The sequence below is a fragment of the Pavona decussata genome, unplaced genomic scaffold (genome assembly GCF_977016875.1).
Source record: "Pavona decussata unplaced genomic scaffold, jaPavDecu1.1 SCAFFOLD_78, whole genome shotgun sequence".
NCBI lineage: Eukaryota > Metazoa > Cnidaria > Anthozoa > Scleractinia > Agariciidae > Pavona > Pavona decussata.
Window position 1 is genome coordinate 784432 of NW_028145496.1, and position 22045 is coordinate 806476.

Genomic DNA, 22045 nt, shown 5'->3' on the forward strand with positions numbered 1-22045 from the left:
TACTCCACTCGGTTGTAAATAACAGTTCCTTGAAGACTTCTCAGAACAAAATCGTCAAAAATCAAAATTTGAAGAAAATATTACTCTATTCAAACAGAGATTACGCTACAGAGGTTACCCCAATAACCTTATAGATAAAAACTCTCTCAGAAGTCAATTTTAAAGATAGAATGTCGGCCCTACAAAATAAACAAAAAACGCGCAAAAATATTTTACTGTTTGTTACAGAATATCGCCCTTCTGTGCTTTACCTAAAAACCATTCGAATGAGTAAATGGCACTTGATAGAAAATCAGCCGCTGCTAAGAGAGATCTAGAAAGACCCTTCCCTACTTTCGTACAGAAAATGGAGATCTTTGAAAGACGTACTCGTAAAAGCAAATTAGCTTAGAAGGTCAGTATTCTTCCTCTCTCGACCAATAATGTTTGTCCTGTCTTCATTATTTTACCATCATTGTAATTGTTTGTTCTTAAGACTTATAACAAATCACGACAACGTGGTATTACAATTCACGACAGCTCGGATTATTACAAATTACGCCAACAGGTTATTACAATTCACGATAGGTACGTCATTACAATTCACGACAACTGTTATTACAATTCACGACCGTAATACAATTCACGACAGGTATCCTCTCATTTTGTGATCAGAAGCATTAGAGAAAACTTTGGCATAATTTTCTGCATAATTCGACAAAATTGGAGCATTGGCTAGCAGTAATATAACACTTTTAGGAGCACAATGGACCAGAGTTCTGGCGGCTGACCGCTGGCCAAAGAGCCTGAGAACTCTTAGAACGAGAGTGTGTGATCCTATCACGTTTTCTGTTATGTCTAAAATAATTCAGCAAAAGGTGACCTCGTTGAAAAAAGGCATCAAACTGTCTTCGGAAAGCGAATTGCTGAGGGAAATAACAGGATACTTTGCTGTCAGACAACGTTCGGAAACTTCTGGGCCCACATTATCATTTTCCCGCGGTATGTACAAGTAAAGACGTCCCACTTTCGAAGAGAACTGTGCTTATCCAACCAAATTATATATTAATAGAAAGCCCCATAAATTCAATTTTTGCGATGAAGTGCCAGGGGCAGGGAAACTCGAAAACGGGAAACTCGCAATCGGATTGAGTTTATCGGGTATCAAATGCCGCGGCAAGGCAGGATAGCTCCAAAGTGATATTCAAAAGGCATCAATCAACGAATCGATCTCAGGCTTGCTCGACATTTCGATTGGTCCTTTAGATTTCCGGGTTCAAAGTTGAAGTAACTAAAAATATAAATAAATAATAAATAAATAGGAATTTCAGTGGAATCTACGGGGTGGCTCTTCTCTCCACTGTTTCCAGGTCGAATTGGAATTGAAATATGTTATAAGTGGTCGCCGCGCGATAAATATTTGGAATATTAAAATTTCCTGACACTAATTTTTTCTCCATTTGAATTAAAATTAGGGAACTAAGGCAACGACAATGGTGACGGAACCGAAAATGTGACTAGAAAAATATTACTTCATTTTATTTCTGCTTCTTCGCGATTATTCTAGGTATCTAACTTGTCCAAGAAAGGCGAAATACCCAACTGAAATCAATTTCTAACAAATTTACGTTTAATGCCAACTTGTTTCTCCGAACTACCGCGAATTTCCCCGGGGCGGTCATTCATTTAGAAGATTCAGACACGTACGTGAATTTAAATTCACTCTTATTCTAAATTCCATTTTCTTCAAAAAACTGTACCAGTTCAAGGTTTTGAATGCTGTTTCTTTTCAGAATTTTAAATTAAATATTAAACTTTATTTTTTCGAAGAAATTGTTTTTGTCATTTTGGTCCCTGGAACAGAGAAAATACCCAAACAATGTTGTGGCGTTAATTTAAACAATGATCTTGAATTGTTGTTTTGACGTTCCAGTTCGTGTAAAATTAGTCGCTTACTACGTAAGTTAAAATAATTATATTGCTTTGATTTTAACTTAAAAAATAACTATATTGCTTTGATTTTAACTTAAAAATGACCTGAGCCTAATAGTATACCTTTCTGTCATACATTACTCTTCTAGTGTTGTCATAAGCCTCAGGCCAACATTTGTATTATTGCCTCGGTAGTGTTTACTGAAGTGACACATTATGCGCGAAAGTACCGGTATCCTTTGCCTGTCGTGTCGTGCGTGTATTTCCGTTGCCAAAAGGTAATGGCCAAGGATTGAAAGCTATTTTAAAATTGTCAAATAACATGAAAGCATTTCGAGTTCAATTTTTATGTTTTCGTGTCCCGACGCCTCAAGCCGAAATGAGTGTAGCCAGTCTACAAGCGTGAAGAATAACATGTCCAAATAATTTAATCTCGCTTATGCAAATGATTGATACACGATTCTTGATCCTTAAACAGGTAAACACTTTAAATTTACTACTATAATCGAATCTCTCTTTCGAAAAGCAGCACGTTTTAGCTTATTGGGATTTCGGGATTGAGATTAATCTTCTATTTAAGAAAACAGGAAAAAAAAAAATGAAGAGCAAACAGCCTTCTATAGTCCTCTAACGAAAGAAGCATAATGTTGAATATTTTATAAGCAGAAGTGTACATTTGATATTTATCAAGCCGATGGTAAACATTCGTCGCAGCGACAAGAAAGCAAGCCAAAGTAATACGCACTAATACATTTTTTTTTTATTCATCCGAAGAGAAAAAAAATTTTGAGCTAAAAGCTAGGAAGATGTTTAACAAAATGTTTCGCTGCAAAAGACGGCCCATTTGGCTCCAACTGTGATCAAGCTTCGATCAGTTGTTTAAATCAAATGCCATGTTTATAGCAAAGTCGATGAGCTATGCCTTATGAATCCTCAGCGTTTTTCAATTCGCTTCCACTGTTGAGCTTTTCCTGGATACTATTTAGATTTTCCTCAAAATCCTTCTCCAGTGTTGCGGATCTCTCCAACATGCTTGAAACCTCCGATAATTTCTTCAGTGCTTGGTCAAAGTCTAGGAAACCATCGGATTTGCATTTCCTCACAGGAGCGTCAGGAAGCTGATTTGCGATTGTCGAGGCCCACTGGACTGACTTTTTATGTTGTCGCTCATCTTTCTTCTCCTCATCTTTGTCCAGTCTTGGCGGAGCGGCGCTTGTCGCACTATATGCTCGCCGTCTTCTAGTTGATACAGCTCGACTCCGCATCATATTGAGTTAGCATCGATACATCTTCCCTTTTCCTTGTACTATTCACTTGTCAAGAAAAACAAACTGTACACGGTCCCGAATGAGATGTCGAAATTCAAGTGCCAGTACCTGTTATTAAACAACGGGGGTATATCATTGGCTATTCATGGTAGCCAAAGTCTTGTGACTTGATTAGCGCTTGTCGTTGTCTTTTCTAAGCACAAAGGGGATTTACGCCAAGATGTCAGCTGCCAACATGCAAATGACCCATCTACGGGTTACAGACCCAGTCACAATAGGAGATATTTTATTTGCTTATTAAAAAATTATATCAAAATTGAGGGAAATGGTTGGTTTTCTGACATAATGTTATCAGATGTCGTTCCCGTAAGCAATAGTCACGGAATGGGATGTATATTGATAATTTACTATCCGAGAGCGAAACACCTTCATTAACAACGCTTATTCATATCTTGATGAGCCAGTCTTAAGATAATTACTGCTTTTTTGGCAAATACATGTATTTAATTTCATTATATTTCGGACTTCAAGTGTAGAAGAAAAGGTTAAATAAAACCCCTTTTCATCTTTCCGCTTACATTTATTGAGCGGCAAAATGCGTAGAACGGTTTCGTGCTTTTTAGAATTATTGTTTTTCCAAGTATCTTGCCGATAAAAAACATATCCTCGTCCTCATGAATATAAATTAAAAAATGCTCTCTATCAATTTTACGCAATAAATCTTTAACAGCATATTGTGGCTGCGTAATATTCTCATGAGTATCAATAAAAATAAAAACAAGAATTTCTTTATGCTTTTGCAGTTGTTTTGATAGGAAAACCTTGACTGAAAAGTTGAACATATTGCGCGTGCTGAGTAAAATGTATTACATGCATGGAAGAAGAGCGAAATTAAAGAAGCCTGCGACGTAAACATTCTTCAGCTAAACTTTTCTTTCACAGTCTGGTAGCTTAATTAAAAACGCTTTTATCACCTATCAAGGTGTCGTGGAGCAGAAATCGTCTTTTTAAGGCTTTAGTGGCCAATTTCTAATTTCTGTGAAAAAAAAAAAAAAAAAAGCCAACAAAAATGGCTGGAGTGAAAATAACAAGAATGGAAAAGAGAAGGGATGAATATCACGAACTTGTCTTTAGCTTTCCCATCTTAAATGCGATTGGAAACATTTTTTTGGAGTTAATTTGTGAGCATCGTTGGAAAGGTATCCGAGAATGTTAAAATGCCAAGCAGAGCGAGGAAGAAAGATGTTTACTGCATACTGAAAGGGTATTTCAGTGAAATACTAGTTCATGTTACAGTTATTGTCAATACTTAATTATTATGATGTGATTTTATTTATACAAGGAGTCTCGTTATTGGAACATATCGTTCTGTGAGTTCTCTCCTGTCAGAGGTTTTTCATTTTGTTTTTTTTCTCCTCTGGCGAAGTTTATAAATAAATTAAAAAAATAAATAAGTTATGTGCTTAGTGACCGAGCCTTTGAGTGGAAGCAAGGCTATAGCTGTAGTTGACAAACCTCATGGCTTTTCATATGTAACTACAAACTAGTTAGAATGAAAACAACTTGATTTTCATATTCAAAGCAGTGCCAGCAGCAGTACCAGCTCTAGCCTCGCTTCCACTCAAAACAAAGGCCAGGTCGCTAAACACACAACTGTAAAATGAGCTATTGAGATGAAAGGCTAATAAATGAAGACACTTGTGTGAAAAAAAAAAACCATTTCCTTGTACAAAAGGTGAAACTCTTCACCACTTTCGAAGATTACGGAAGAACTCAGCGTTTTGCTATTGTGAATTGTTCGTGCTCATGTTATAGAATTTTCTTTGGATAAAAGAACAACAAAATTTTGCAAGTCTTTGAGCACCCGATAAGGGACCGGTCATTAGTTTTTCTCCAGGGGAGGTGAGGGGCATTTAGTCTCTTTTTTGGGAGGAATTCACTTGATTTGGAGATGAACGAGGGAGGGTTACGTTTGGCTGCGACAGACTTTGAAGCTATTTGTTTTCATCTTTGTACAGGTTTGATGATTTAGTCATTATACATAAAAGATTTCTTAGCGCTTGGCAGCTTTCGTATCTTCAGCCATTTTAGAAGCTTCCTTGGGGGACCATACCTCAAGTCCCCTCCGGACGGTTTCACGTCATACATTTGTCTTTGCCTTTATGCTGCACTCCAGCTTGCGAAAGCTCCCCCCTAGGCTTTTGCTGCGCTTTTCATAGACACGGACATGCAAAAATAGTCCGACTTTGCTAATTCCAGTAAAACGAGCGGTATGGAGTGGTGTTTTGAGAATCGAAGTGGTGGCGGGAGGGAGGGGGTTGGGGGGGGGGAGGGCAGTGTACAAAGAATCATTGTATCTATTTAACACAGCTGCTTCAGAAGGGAAATAGCTTCGTAACAAAATCCTCGACTTCTTAGGCGGTAAACAGGTCTCCTAGTTGCCACAAAGATGATATTTTTTATTGTACAAGACAAACAGCAATGTTTACAAGCACAGATGCAGAGATTTATTGAATTTATCGTCTTGCTGATGTTACACTTTTGTTTCTTACTTGCATCTTATTAAAGTAGATTTACAATTTAAGTTGTTTTGGTAACAACAGCTCTAAGTGCTCTATTCTCTAGGCGTTAAATGCACAGTTATTGGCAAGTAAAAGTCAAACTATACTCATCCTCTCTCAGTGACTCAGGTAAAGTTTAGCTACCTCAGCTAACAGTCTTCTTAACGTTTCTCGGCTGTTAGTTAAGAAAATCTGCGGTTCCTCTCTTGTTGAGAGGAACTAATTAACATATAAATAAATAAAATGATTTCTGTCTGTTCAAATTCTGAAAGTAAGCAGCTATATTTCTAATGTGACTCTTGAATAGTGCAAGAACCACTTGTACAAACAGCAGCAAAGTGTAGCCGGATCTTTGTGCAGATCAGGATCAGCAATGTTCAATAAAACGTAAAATCAAATGCAAGGCTGATCGGACAGCTAAAATAATTTTTTGACCCAGTATTTCGGTTAGACAATACTAACCTTCTTCAGGGGCGGCAAAAAGCTAAGTGAAAATTGGAAATAAACGGTTACAATATTCAAAGACGATACAAATGAAAAGTTGAGATGTGATTGGTTGATAAATAAAGAAAGCTGAAACGTGTACTGTAGACAGATCAAGTTTCATCGCGTTTGTTCATTTCATAGGGTTCAAAAGTCATGCCCTTGGAAATTAGAAATGCTTCCCTGGCTTTCCGAATGCCGTCTCTGTTGGAGAAAATTCTGGAAGCCTTCAAGTTTCAATGTCAATATGATTGAAATGTTTTAAATGACAGACTGCTTTGGGATTTTAAAAGCAATTTAGGAATTATTTCTGACAGTAACAGAATTTAAAACACTGCCGATATTTTGTTCTTATAAACTAAAGTATGATGTTTTCTTTCTTTGTTGTTACTGTGATTGTCATCATTATTATTATGACAACAATTTGATTTATTATTATTATTATTATTATTGTTATTGTTGTTGTTGTTGTTGTTGTTGAACGGACCATTAAAATGAACAGTTTACGACTTGAAAGGTTAGGGTCCAGTCCCCCTGGATTCTCACCACAACAAGCCACTAAAACCACAACAGCATGTTGCCCTCCCTCACATCCAGCAAAAACGCAAAAATAATCAGGATAGCTTTTGTGAAGCTTGGCAAACTTCTGGTACCTGTATGTAACATAAACAGCAAAAAAATTACATAAAAAATATTGATCTGCGGTTGAACGCCATCAAAACGTCTTGCTTGAGGAGAAATATGACTTCGTTTCGCCCAAGGTCTATATTCGTTAAAAGGGAAGAACTCCGCAGGGAGAAACAGCCAAAACAAGCTAACCGGCGAACTGAATAACGGACGAGTAAAATGCCTAAATAAATAGAAAAATAAATATAGAGATAAACTGTTGAGGTAAGGAATGAATAAATAAACGTAAATATAGATTAACAAGAAATAAAATACGCTGCAGAGGCCCACCTGAACCCGTGGCTTCAACAACGCTAGAGAAAGAAACAACACTAGAAGCACTGTAACTAGCAGAAGTACAGGTCGTAGCAGTGGTTGCTTCTTCTGTTAGGATGTTAGTTGGTGTGATTGTCTTTACTGTAAGCGTAGCAGTGGCTTGAAAACGTCGTGCTGAAACGACCGAGTCCAAACTGACGATTACTGGTGAAATTACAGGGCAAACTAATGGCACTGAATTTCTGCTACCAGTCACTGAAGTTGATGGCCATGAAGCAGTTGCAGTAGTAAGCTCCTCTGCAATAGAAAATAAAATTCGCTACAGAACCTTTCCTAAACAAGTCAACGAAAACAACCAAGCTAGTGCTGTTAATCATTATATCAGTTTTTTCGCCATAGACGCTACACTAAGATTTTATTTAACGGTAGTTTTAAAATTGCGTTATAAGTTGTTATTCTCTAAACTGGTTATAATCAACAGGTATTTCATTACTTTCTACTTTCTATACTGTACACATTTAATTTTTTTAAGCAATTATGCCTTAGCGTTCCAAAGTGGGCCATAGGAACAATAATCACAATCATAGTGATGACAATGATGACGATGATGATGGTGATAAGAAGACGGATGCGCAACAGAGAATATAGCACAAGGGCTGAAACAAGGGCTGAAAGTAGGTTAAAGAACAATTACTTATACTGTGCTGGAGAAAGGTAAAGATGTCACGGGAAATATCGCAAACGAATTAAAAAAAAGCTGATGCATATGATCATTAAACTGAACAATCAGTGGCTCAAGGGCGGTGGATTGAAGCTGAAACGGGGGGGGGGGGGGGGGGGTGGTCTATCTTTGCAGTGCAGGGCCAAAGCCTAACAGATCACAGAGTAACTGAACTAAAGCAAGTAACTCACCTTATCCATTCCTTTTTCTAATATCTCAGTATTGATTCAAATACTGATTAGAACAATCGACCTCGAAGATACCTTATACACAATCGGATTGTCTCTTGGAGATTTGGATTCCTGAATTAATTTCTATAAAGAAATACTGTTGAGGCGCATTCCCAGGCTGAAACGAAACAGCCAATGAAGCCAAGACGATGGTGTATAGAAAAGCAGCATTTTATTAATTGTAACAGAAGGCGACATTAGCTCACCGAATAGGCTTTCCGTAACATACAGGATTAGAAGAGAGAGGAAGTTCAGTCCTTTGACACTTTGTTAGTGGATATCTAAAACATAAAATCAGTTGCCCTAAAACAATTTATACGTTCAAGCCTGTGGTTTGAGGAACAACTTATCAAGTCAAGTTAAAAGAACGTGAGACTTGGCGTGCCAGCCATTTCGTTTTCCTCTTGGTACCTGAGCGCTTGATACGACGAGGACGAGCACAATTGATTCAAGAAATGGTACGTGCACGTGCTCGTGGAATAACTGCATTCACCTTAAAACTTACTTTGCTTGAAATCTACATTGTCTTACTAACTATTAACTGTTTTTGGAAGATGTTAGAATTTCTGACCAATTACTTAAAAAATTGGAGTTAGGAGGGCAAACAGAAAGGCTTATAAGAACACTTTATCAAAGGAAAAGAATTAACAACAGATTTATTTTTTTTACTATTCTAAAATTTAAGAGATGGGATTAAGAAACTAAGGAATTTTTTTTACATATTTTACTGTTCTCCTAGAGAAATAAAATACCGGATCATTATGAAATTAAACCGTGAACGAATAACTACGAAGGTCTCTCTCCTTTCACTTATTTGACCTGCGCGTCAAATGTATGATTCATTAGTGCCTAAGGAGGCCAACACACTTTGTCGCGTACACTAACTACCTTATTAAGAAAATTAACGCGAATTTTAAAAATTCGCATTAATTTAAGTCGTGTTAATTTTTGTTAATGTTAATTTTCGCGTCATTAATTAAGTAGCGCGCAAATTTCCGCGACCTTAATTTCCACGATTTTCCCCACCCCCAAATTCTTGATACACCCCAGAAAGGAAAATGCATTGTCTTATCTGAGTAGAGAACCGCCAGTATTATCGCTTTTCCGGATCAGTTCCGTGCCGCTAACAGTATTGGATCATTTAAGAACTTAATGTCCAAGATGAATTTCTTAAACTTTATATTCTAATTGCGCAAATACATGTAAATACATACTGCCCAGTTGTAATGTTATTATGCAATGATCTTGTGATCTGCTCTTAGTTTTAATAATTTTTCAACTGTACATACATTTTTAAGCCATTCTCCCTTTTTATTATCATTTTTAGTTTATTTATTTATTTATTTTTTTTCGACGTGGTACGTCTGTAAAGTAGCTGATTAGCTAAGAACATTTACCACGTAAAATAAAGGGTATTGTATTGTATTGTATCATGGGTACTGTTAAAAAGGCTCGAATGGGCCAGATTACTTCGTTGAATAGCTCCTGTAGTTAGGGACAATTCCGCGAATATTGTTTGCATTTCAGAATTTTAATTACACAAAGCGTTGAGTTAAATTTGTTCTTATTGTGCGAAAAATTCTGTTTCTTTGTGTAAAACACGTTAATTTACCTCATTTTGAAATTTTAACACGTCTCTTGCGTTAATTAATTTCCTTTATTGGGAGGTAATTTTTCCTGCAATTCGCGTTACATGAATTCGCCTTAATTTCAAATAATTTAATTACTCGAGCGTTTATTTCCTATAATAACGTAGTACTTAGCAGATACAAAAGTTTGAGAGAAGAAGAGACTGAATTCTGGGTACAGAATGTTGTAAGCATTAAGAGAACATTCAAACATACCAATGATGTTGAAAGTTGTCATCTCCGTCTTTATTTTCCTGTTGCTCAGCTCCTCCTTGAAAACCTTGAGCTGCCTTACAAGTCCATGCAATGTTTTACCAGAGCCTGGTTTTTTTCCTATCTGGTAGAAGCCATGTGAATTGTTCATGACTTCAAGGTTGGATATTTTATCGTCAATTTTGTGCCTTCCTGCCACTGTTCCGTTTATTAACAATTTGGCCAAACGTCTCTCTTTAATCCACACGACTGCTATGTGTAACCAAATGTCAAAAGGAATCTCACTTCTGCAAGATATGATTTAGTAACGTTTAAAACTGTATTCTCTTTCAAAACTGTTATTGACTAGAATTTAGGCTTAGAGACCCATGACCATGGGTCAGATGACACAGTTACTAGCTGCCTTCTTTTTTGTTATGGTAGCACAAATTAACGGTTCGTTCGCATATCGAATAATGTTTGTTCGCTTGAAGGAATGGCCATTGCAATGGAGCAGATGGAGGACATGAATAAAAAACTATCTGTCCATATCCCTGTCTTCCTGATCTCTAAATAGTACATTTTTAAAAAATTATACTTTAAATACAACGAGCTTAGGCTTTTGAAATATCATGTCGCTCTCTCCGATTGCGAGGAAGATCCTAGCAGTTGTACGTATGTACTTACTCTGAGGGACAGTTCACAAGATCATTTCCCAGGTTGTCTCTTAGCTTGAAAACCACTGTCTTGGATGGATTGAGCACAAGAATAGCAAACTGATGTGGTGTTGACCAATCGGAGTAGAGATGGCTTGGACTTTGGCTGGGTTCTAATATCTTTACCCATAACATGATTGTAAAGACTGGAAATATGAAAAGGTTGAGGGATGGTGTATCGGCATATGATCCATTGCCGTCCATATACAAAGCTGTCTTGCCATCTTCATTTCTGTACGAGGCTGCACCTCGTAAACTGTATAAAACAATCGCAATGGGAAGTTACAAGGATATAAATAAAAAAGGAAAACTTGTAAGACTTTAATTAGAATAGTTGAAAAATTTTGCTTGAAGAGGAATTCTCGCTGTCTTTACACATTTACACACGTCCCTCCTCTGAACTGCTAATGAAAGATCAGGCTTCCTGTGCCATTTGTGACGTCATCGGTTTTAATGACAAAAGGCGTTTTTTGATGATCTGTCGAGGCAGTGGAATGAGATAGTACTAAAAGGTTTGAGACGTGCGCACGGTCAAGATAAAATTGTACAGTAATAGTCCTTGCATGAAAGACTGAAAGGCTTAATTGCTATGCTGCAAAGCGCGTTTTAGACAATTTGATCGTAATTTCCTAAGCAAAAGTCATTACCTACAGAAACCTACCATTTGCTGTTCGAATAAATGTATAGGTTTTTTTTTATCGAAAACAGCTGGGAGTGAATGGGTTAATTAAGATAATCAGTAAAATATTTTGAACAAAACGTTGGTATTTATACATGTATTTGTAAATATATTTTGCTTAATATGACGCTCGTTGAGAAGACGTAATCCTTTTCAATTTGTTATATTTTTGTTTGTTTCGAAGTACAATTGTTGCCTTAGTTCTCTATTTTCTTCGAAAAAAAGGTGGCTTATTTTTTAACTTACAGAATATCTTGATCAGAACCATCAAGACGCCAGCTGGCAATAAGGCCTGCAAAAAGAAAATAGATCTTATTTTGTGACTCTCCGTTCTGCGTACGGGTATACGGCTTCTATTTTGAAAAGGCGCAATGAACTTAACTCTATTGAGACTGGTGTTAATTTGGTCTTCTTTAGGTGAATTAAGCTGAAAGTAAGGAAGATGTGTCATTTATGTAGGTTGTGGAATTAGTGGCCTTATGTGCTCTGTTTATAGAACGATTGCGGCTACATTCGCGTCCCAGAGCTGTTTCCTTTTGTCTCCTCTAGGGACGAGAATTGCTAAGACTTCCATTAGTCGCGGTTTTCATACAAACTATGTCTTATTTCGTAAACTGAGAACCGGATCTGATATATCCCATTGTTAAACATTTTTGTTTTTTCAAGACATTTGTAAAATTTTGAAATGCTAGAAAAAATATTCAAACGAAAGAGAAAAAACACCACACATTTTCGGTTCTTGACCCGTTTGTCTATGGCGCTCACTGTTTATATAGCTAGCTGCAATGAAATAAAAAAAGCTCTTTCCAATGATCACTCTCGTTATAATTAGCAATCCTCGTTAAGCCATTTGTATTTGGTTATTTTATGAGTTCTCATAAGCATTGATCGATCCTTTGTGAAGTAGTAAAGTTGAAAGTGGCAGTTGGTGTAATGAATCTGATCCGAGGTCTGGATGTGCTATATGACCGACATACCTGACGAACTAGCGTTGATTTGTTTGCCAGAACTTAGAAGGAGATAAATGTAGATCAATAAAGCAGGCATTGTTGACTTCCTTTCATCAATCTGTGCACAAAATAAGAGATCTAATTACAGTGACGCTGTCAACACTTTTACTGATTGAAAGCTATTTATCATCGGAAAAATAATGAAAACAGCTGTCGAGTACTTTTATAATTTTCGGGCATTAGCAGGCCCTTAAAATGGTTCCTGGGAAAATAAAAAGTTCCACCTTAAACATTTTTTATTTAATTAGTGCGTTGTTGCTACATCATTATACAAATTTTCAGTGCTTTCACAAGTCGTTAGCCTCAATTTGTATCTTCCTCTTTCTTTTCAATAGTGCATCTGAAAGAAAGAGCCAGGGAATTTCTTCGCAATTTTTATTTGTGAACCCGCTTGCTTGTAAAGGGTGTTTCAATGTTTTAATGTGTTGAACATTTTCGCACTGGTTTTAACTTGAGTTGGACTTCCATATGTTATAAAGGAGCAGTTTATTGTTAGAGAAATCTCCACAAACTGCTCAGTCGCATGAAGGTTACAGTGAAATTGCAAAAGTCGGTAGCCGATTGCTGTCCACTGGATTGGGAAGTCGCGGAACCCAAAGGAGCAAAAATCTATGAGCAAAAATAATCGAGAAATGGATAAAATGCATGGACAAAGGTTTTCTTTGTTTATTTTTGAACAGTAAAGACAAAGATTCACCCCTTTGGCAATAGTTTTAGAAGTAAAGGGACGAATTTGGGTTAAAATCAAGAACATTTAGTGCAAAATAAAATATCTGACCTACCTCGCACTCGATTATTCGCGACCCTTCCGTACATCAAAGGCCTCACAGAACCACTACAACGTGGATACTCCGAAGTCACGACATACAAGGCACTAATAAAACAATAAAAATACTCCAGCTAGCAAGAGTTCCCGGCTCCTAAATTCCGTCGGGAAACTGTTAGAAGACCAATGTAATGTTGTCTACAAAATTGGCAAAACCGGGAGGTCATTTAACATCTTAAAGAACGAACACACCAGATACGTGAAAATGTACACTAAAGGCTCTAGTGTGGCAAACCATGATTGGTCCAAAAACCGCCAGATTGACTTTGACAATGCGTCAATTATTGACGTAGCCAATTATCACCACCTTAAGAACCTTGAATCCTGACATACTGAGAAAACTGTCAACGCTGACAACAACTCAAGCCCGCTCCACAATCAGTATCGCATTCTTTTGAACAAAGGTTAATTTTCACACATGCAACATTCTTATTTTATATTCGTTAGCATTCATTTTTTGTTTTACTTTTTAATTAATCATTCTTCGTACAGTCCCATTTTTCTATCCGTTGAAGAGATCAGGACGGTTGTCGAAATCTCAAGCAGTGGACTGGGTTTCAGAAGCAAAAATGGTTTCTTCGAGATAACTTGAACAAAACGAATGACACTGAACCGAGATTTGGCAGATAGAAAGGTCTTATCATCCTTAACATTTCTGCGAATAGGTAGCGCTATAGATAACGTGACATGTCACTTGTTCGTTTTCGTAAAAAAAAGACAAGATTTGACATGTAGACGACTGTTTTAAGAGAAAAGATCACACAAAAACGCTTTTCTAATAAAGATTTAATATCTCCAGCCCTTCAAGTTTGGAATGATTGTCCATTTCTCAGGACAATTAGGTCATTTCTCCGTCCAAAATTTAACCTTGACTGTTTATTACTCCAATTTAAAAACTCGAGGACAGTCATCCCAAATGAAGAATGTTTACTATTGTGAATCCACGTCTATTATCTATATAAATAAAATTCGCTGCCGTATGGCCGATTTACGTAATTTTATTTTTTTGATCACGTGATATGTCATGTGGTCAAGCTTATATGTTAAGGCAAAAGGAACCATCGAGTTTTATATTCAGGGAAAATTTCATCTTGTTCTAGGCAGTCAAACCAAGTCATCCTCTCTTGGTCAAACCGATGATACTGGGGATCATTCATATTTTTCGAACTCCCTTCAAACCCAGGCCTTAAACTGCTTGGGATCTCACAGATTTTTAAGCTTTTAACCAGAGAGCATTTTATAATTGCTACTAAAACATCGGTTTGTTAAACGATTTTAAATCTTTTCTTGCAGTGCTGTGCTCTGCAACGTTGCCACTTGCTGGAAGTGTTTTTGGCAAATTTTTGTTGTTATTCAAAACTTACTGATGGCTTCCCTAACAAGAAAGGGAATGAAATCGTACAACTGAGGGCCTTGCCAGGTGGAGGAGTTAAGGGTCGGGGTTTAAGGGTCATTCTAAGTTTGCCACTGGTTCGCCTTAAACGAGTTCTAGCAAATGGAATTGAAATCACTCACTAGCTTATAATTAGCAAAATATAAGTTCTTTAGCTGAATAATATGGCATAACCTTTATTGTTGAAATATGTTTATTCAGAAACTTATTCCACTTCTGCATGCAGACGGAAGACGATTCGACACCATGCCATGTTTTCTACCAGTCACATGTGAGCAGCAGTCACGTATCCCGACACCGGGCAGCGCTCTCCCTCTGCTAAACCTTTTAGAACTCCTCACAGTGAACAACGTTTATCGTTTGCAGGCATTAAAATTTACTCCGACTTCTGGCATAAGAACGTTCTCCCAAACGTTTTTTACGATTTTTTCCAGTAGGCTAATAATTTCCATGCTTATAATACTAGATACGCCGCGAACACAAACTTATACAAATCACCAGTCAGAACAAACACCACGAAACAAACTATATCCTATTCTCACTGCATATATAATTAGCGTGTCACGTTAGCACGCCTCATTCCTTTAATCCCGAGGGTTCTGGCTAGTAGCGTCTCGTATGATCCTTTGCAGCCATTCAGGCATAAGATCTGGCTACGCGGCGCGAGATCTCGCAGTTTGACGAGATTGCCTTGGAAGGCGCTTTGAGCTTAGTCTGTCATCACTGCCACCAGCCTGCGTCATGACTTGTGTTAGTTTTCCGCTTTCCCTCAAGTTCTGTTATGGCTGAACCAGTCTTGCCTCCACCTCCTGGCCCTGTTCTTGATGGGGACCCGGTTGCAGTTGAACCAGTTGTTCCGCCCGCCGGCGCCGAGCCAGCCGAGCCAGTGGAGGTCGTTGAGATAATTGTTTTGGTCTTTGTAGTTTTTGCGTATGTTCTTCGCGTTCTTGACCAGCGTTTTCGGCTTCTCGGTCCCCTAGTTTTGTATTGGTTTGCGTTGGTTTTCGTTTCTCTGCATTTTGTTGCTCGTTTTTTATCAGTTTTGCTAGGCTGCGTTCCTTTGCGCCTTCTTAGTTTCCCTTCCCACGTGGTTTTGCTGCTAGTCTTTGTTTTCCGCCTTGTTGTGTCTTTGCGCATTTTTTCGTGTTATCGTGTCTCAGTTTGCTCAGCTTTATTTTTTGCTCTCCCGTGTTCGCGGTGTTAGGTATTCGCTCTTTGTCGCATTTTCTATATGTGTGCGTTATATTTGCATATATTTTATGTGTTATTTTTTTCCTGCGGTTGTTCGCATGATTGCCCCTCCGCGTACTTCATTTGCACGTTTTCGTTGTTGTATTGTTTCCATTGTCGAAGCCCTCTTTTGTTTGGTGTCGTACGTGAAGTAAGGGTGTTTGGTAAACCGCTTAGGTTTATGGCGCTGTTAGCTGGATATTAAACAAACAAAGAATATAAAATGGAGGCACGGAATAGTAGCCGCGGAGAAGGAAGGATGGCGCAGAAAAAAAAAAAAAAAAAAGAAAAGGAAAAAGAAGGAACTGAACAGGAAATGAGGGAGGTGAAAGAGAAGGAGAGGAAATGACTTATGAGAAAGCGCCGGAAGACAAAAAGAAAAAAGAAAAAAGAAAAAAAATAGAGAGAAATAGAGGAAGGAGGAAAAGGAGAAAGAGGAAAAGTGATTTATGGCACGGCGCCAAGGAAAGAGGAAGGAAAGGAAAAAAAAAGGAGTAAAGGAAGAAAGCTAAAGGGATAAAGAGAAAGAGGAAAGAAAGGAAAAGGAGATAAAGGATATGAAAAGCAAAACATATGATATGCAATGAACGAGAAGAGGAAGATATAAGGTTTGAGGAGGAATTGAGGAAGGTAGGAATGCCGAGATGGTGTTGAATATAATTTTCGGTTGCAATGTCGAGTGTGGGGATTATGAAGGCCATTTTTTAGGATAGAAGTTTCGTTGGGAGTTACAGAGACCAAGGGGGTTTTTCAGACTTCGTTTACGATTAATGGTGTTTTTTGCAACTTATTTGTTAGCCAGGCGGTGGATGTAATTTTTGTCTCCGTTTGCTTCTCTTGTTTCTCAGCCTCTCCCTGACCGTGTTCAATTTTCTCGAAAGGAAATTAAAAGCCTTGGAGGACGAGGGAGCGCGTAGAAGCACGGAGAATGCTTTAATCACTCTGCGAAGGCATTTGAACCGCCCGTTGAATATGTTCGACCGATACGAGGCGATAGAGTTGTTGCAGTCTTTGGTGCGCCTCGCAAGGAACGAAGCACACGAAAAAGCTGACATGTACGCGGCTGCTCTTGACGAGGTCAGGGCGAGAGTGGACCAACTGGATAATGAGTCGTTGCAAAGACTATTCGTTGGTCTTTTGGGGGGACCCAGTTCGGGCCAAGATTGCAAAGGAAGCCAATTCCATTTTGAGGTCCTCTACCAGGTCTGCAGCTCCCCCGTCACGCGGATTGCGTTACGCCCGCCCGAGGCCTTATGGAGGTGGTCGTTGTTTTGTTTGTAATCCTTACGGCCATATGGCACGCGAATGTCAGTTCAACCAACGCCCTTCTCAATTTTCTTATCGTGGTCCCTGAGGGGGGTTCAGAGGCGGTAAAAATTAGCTTAGCTTGGAGGAGGCTATCAGCGTTCTGTTAGGTTTTTGCCCTCTAAAGTTTGTTTCTCTCCGCCTCTATTGCTGGCATTTGTATTTCGGTACTTAAGTTGTTATGTCAACAGGCGCCTTCAGTATTTCTTTAATAAAGATCCTTTGATTACTGACTGTTTCAGTTTATGTCGTTTTATGGTTTGTTGTGTGCCATGTATGTTTCGCACCCCAATTAGGGAGGGGGGTCCTCACTCTGCCCTCGTTGACCTTGGGGGGGCCTTCTCTGTGCCTCAATTCTGGACCTGGTTCGGAGCCTGGGGTCAACGGAGGGTTGGGTTCCCTTTAGTTTTCTCCCTGTTTCTTATATCTGCCCTTTTCCACTTCTTCCCCTAGGTTGTTTTCCGAAAGCAGTTGTACGATGCTGTAGCCGTCCACGGGACGGTTGAGCCATCTTGGTGTGATATTTTTAAGGGAACCCAGCCCTTCGTTGGCCCTTTGGCTTCGCCTGCCATGGTGGCGAGGGATCCAGCTCTTGGAGTTTTGCGTAACCTTCGTTTTAGGAATCCCGATGACTTTCGGGCTGGATCGTTGCATGCGCACCCGGAGGTTTGGGAGGGGTTATTGTCCGGTGTCAGTAATGAGTACGTCGACCTTATGGCTGTAATTAAGGAGGGAGAGAGGGTTGAACAGTTTTTCATCCATTTCACGGGTGATTTCAAGGGTAGGAGTTTTGACTCTGATCGTCCTCCTCCTATCGTGTTGCAAAATTCCAAGTCGTGCACTCCATTTTCGGATTTCATTTCCTCTACTATATTGTAATGGGTTTCGGCCGGAGTCCTGTCGGTTTGGGGCGAAGTTGACCGGGCCCCACCACCTTGCCTAGTACTACCCCTCACCGTTGAATCTTCCAAGCCTCGCCTCTGCCACGACGAGCGGTACCTTAATTTGTGGATAAAGGATCTCCCCTTCAAGTTAGACCATTTGTCGGATTTACCGAGGTATGTCTTATCCGATCATTACCAGACATCCTTCGATGAGAAAAGCGGTTATCAACACGTTTATCTCCACCCGTCTTCCCGTACATTTTTCGGTTTGCAGTGGCAGGGTTTTTATTTTACTTTTTGTACATTACTTTTTGGCTGGAAAGCTAGCGCTTTCCTCTATCATAACCTGGGCCTGGCAGTTTCTGGTGTAGCGCGTTCCTTTAGCGTTCCACTTTCTCAATATATCGATGATCGACTGTACAGTCGTCTGAGCAGCCCTGGGCTCTTAGCTACCGGAATGCTGAGGCGGCAGCGTACATTCTCTGTTACCTACTTGTGGAGACCGTCCACGTTCGTCACGTTTCTTGGCTTTATATGCGATTCTATTCGGCAAGCTTTCGTACTTCCAGAGGGAAAAAAGGTCAAATTTAAGGAACTCAGAGAGAACATTTTAGCGTCCAAGGCTGTAACATTGAAACCTCTTCAGCGTTTTGCCGGTAAAGGCGTTTCTTTTAGCCTGACTGTGGCTGGTTGCAAGTTGTACCTGCGTGAAGTCTTCAAAGCCATTGCTGTTCTTGTGCGTAATTCAAAGGCGGCTACCAAGGTCACTGGTCTTCTCCGATCTGAGTAGGAGTATTGGCGATTTTTAGACGACTGCAATGATTGTTTGCCTTGGAGGTCGGAGAGTCACATTACTGTCACTTTGTATTGCGACGCTTCTAAACGGGCTTGGGGAGGCATTTTACTGACGGATAGCGGCAGATTAGAGGCTCGGTATTACTGGCGGGATGAGACGGGGAGCATTAATCTTTTAGAGGCGAAGGCGTTATTGTGTGCTTTGGATGCTTTCAAATCAACTATTCGAAATTCCTGCGTGGATGTCCATACGGAAAGCAGAGTTCTGTTAGGGTCTTGGCAACGCGAAAGTGGAAATAACTCACAATTAAATGACGTTATTAAGGCGATTTTTAGGTATAGTCGGGATTTCAACTTTTTGATAGACGTGCACTACGTTCCATCTGCTGAGAAGCCAGCCGACCTTCCGTCGCGTCGTCTTTCGAACCTTGATTGTACCCTTTCTGAGGAGGCGTGGTCCCGTGTCCAGAGAATGTTCGGTCCGCATACCTTTGACCTCATGTCACTTGACAGCAACTGCCGCCGTGATCGGTTTGGCAATCGTCTGCCACATTTCACGCCGTGCCACACCCCAGAGTCATCCGGCATCAACGTGTTTGCACAACGGTTGCCTTTTGGGGGGAAACCCTTTTGTTTTTCCCCCCTTTGTGCTGATTGGTCCGCTCCTTCGTTTCTTCATTGACTCCCATTATCATCGCCCCTTCACTATAATCGTGCCAGACATACAGCCTCGTCGGTACTGGTGGGCGTTCTTACAAGCTACAAGCGTTGATCGATTTCTCCTGGAAAGGAAAGGCGACGATTTTGTTTTGTTTTTTCCTTCCGCCTCAACTCCGGGTTGGTTCCCTAGACCGCTCCAATGGGACCTTTGGGCATTTCGTTGCGTCTGTTGAGTAACAACCTTCCAGCTTTCGCTTTACAGGCATCTTACCTACGTAAACTTCTTTTCTTCAGGTTTCACGCCCCTGGAAAGCAGCCCGCAAGTGTTCATCTTGCCTCTATCCAAACGATCGCGATGCGAATTTTTGCCAGGCTTGTGGTACGTCAACAGGATCTCTTGTTACTCCGGTTGTTCAGCCTGGTCTAGATATGAAGGCGATCAATAGCCGTTTTGAGAACTTTAAATCGTTTTCTTCTAACAAGTCATATCAGAAGCAGAAGTCTTCCTTGGAGCGGCAGTTGTCAAGTTTTCTCGCCTCTCTTTCGCCGCCGAAGTCTACAGCCTCTGCTACCGCTGAGGACATTGTTAAATTTCTTATTAGTAAAGATAGGACAGGCAGAACTATTGTTCACACTCGGTCGTGTGATAGGAAAGTTTGTAAATGTTCCCGCCGTTTAGCGGCCGGTTCCGTGGACTCCCTCATTGGGAAGTTACGTGCTATTTATGATAAGTTAGGCCGTTTGGGTAATGCTAACCCTGTTTCGCACTCTTTAGTCAAGGAATATTTAAAATTTACTAGGGAGGAGCAAGCTAGTTTGGCGGTAACTCCTAAGCAAGCGGTCCCTCTTTTCTTTTCGAAATTCAGATCGCTTATCGGTCATTTTAGAAAGAAAATAGCCGCAAGTGTGTCCCTCTCCCTTGTTAGTAAATATATTCTTGTTAGGGATGCCACCTTTTTTATAGTGGATTTTTTCATTGGGGACAGGGCTTCGGATTTGGGACGCCTCTCCTGTGACCAGGTTTTCAGGTTAAGAGATCGGGAAGGCTTTTTGTTTAGATTGTCTCTTACGAAAACAGTTCGCAAGGGGTCCCCTCGTGAATTTGTCCTCATCCCTTTTCGGGACCCAGAGGTCTGTCCTGTTCTTTGGTTGAATTATTATATTCGTGCTTGCCAAGCTCTGGGGGTCTCCTTGTCTGGGGGATACTTTTTCCGAGCTTCTGATCGAGGGAAGTGTGTCGGGCAGAGGCCATTTCTTGGTTCTGCAGTTAACAACCGTTTGCGTGTGTATCTCTCCGAGGCCAAACTTTCTGCTGGGGAAACACCCCACAGTTTTAGGGTCGGCCTTTCCAACACCCTTAGCATTTTGGGCTGTTCTCCGAGTGAGATAGCCTAGTATTTGGGATGGAGAAGTAGTGCTATGGCGAGGCACTATACGCGTGTATCTCAGGCGGCTAGTGCTCTTAACCTTTTGGAGTCTGTCATGCCCCGGGTTTCGTCTGTTACTGCCACAGTTTCTCGTCCGGGTAATATCCAATCAGTAGTCTGATCGCTCCCGTATTTTTGTTTCTTCATACCACAGGGTTAGTTTCGCTACCATTAGGTGTATGGGGGTCTGAGTAATGGGAAGGGTGTTTGTAGAATAAAGCAATTTTAAGAGTTTTTCGGGCGTAACGTGGTGTTTTCCTCCGCTTGTGTGTCGTTGTTTGGGCGACGTGCGGTGCCGGCGAGGCATAGCAATTGTTGGGGCCGGGAGCGGATTTCTCCCATAACTTAGTCCTTCGTGATCGCGGCAATAGATATGCTGTGAGAATAAATTACTATATGGCTTCCATTTTCTGGCATAATCTGATGCTTACTTATTTGAAAAATCTTAATGTTTTATTAGTTTTCTAATCAAATAAAGCTTTTTCTCTTCTCTGAAAAGCTCGAAATTAGCATGAGCTCAAACTTTGAACATTCAATGCCATATCCACTGCTCATATAGTTGAGTCTGTTTCCCCGTGTTTGCACGCTATTTACTTGTCTCTATCAGTCCCTTTATCTTATTTGTTTTGCACGTAAAGGCAGGGGGAAAACTCGAAAACAGCAAGGTTCATTTATGCCCGACTCGACTTTTTACACACATCTCATCCCTAATATATTGTAATTTCTTGTAATTTGCAGTAGCTATTGTGTATTATTAAAAACTGAATCATTGTATAATGCAATTCGAGGGATTTGATTGGCTTAGCAGCCATGGTATATGAGCCATTATACCATGGCCGAGAAATGGCAGCCATTAAATTGCCTTCTGGTTGTTCTTGCACAGCGAAATCAGTAAGAACTAGCAATATTTCTTGATTGTTTTTAATAAAACAATTATTCCACTCGCACTTGTTGGATATCAGATGATTATAGCCAACGAGGCGCGTAGCGCCTCGTTGGCTATCTATCATCTCATATCCAACGCGCGCTCGTTGAATAATTGTTAATTATCAAGGGAGTAATTTGTAATGAGTCTAATAAATTCACTAAATCCAATCCAAACCGGGAGAGAGAGATAATGTAAACATAGCATATAATCAAGTCATTCTATTTTCATTATTATGATGATTAATTCGCTTTCTAAT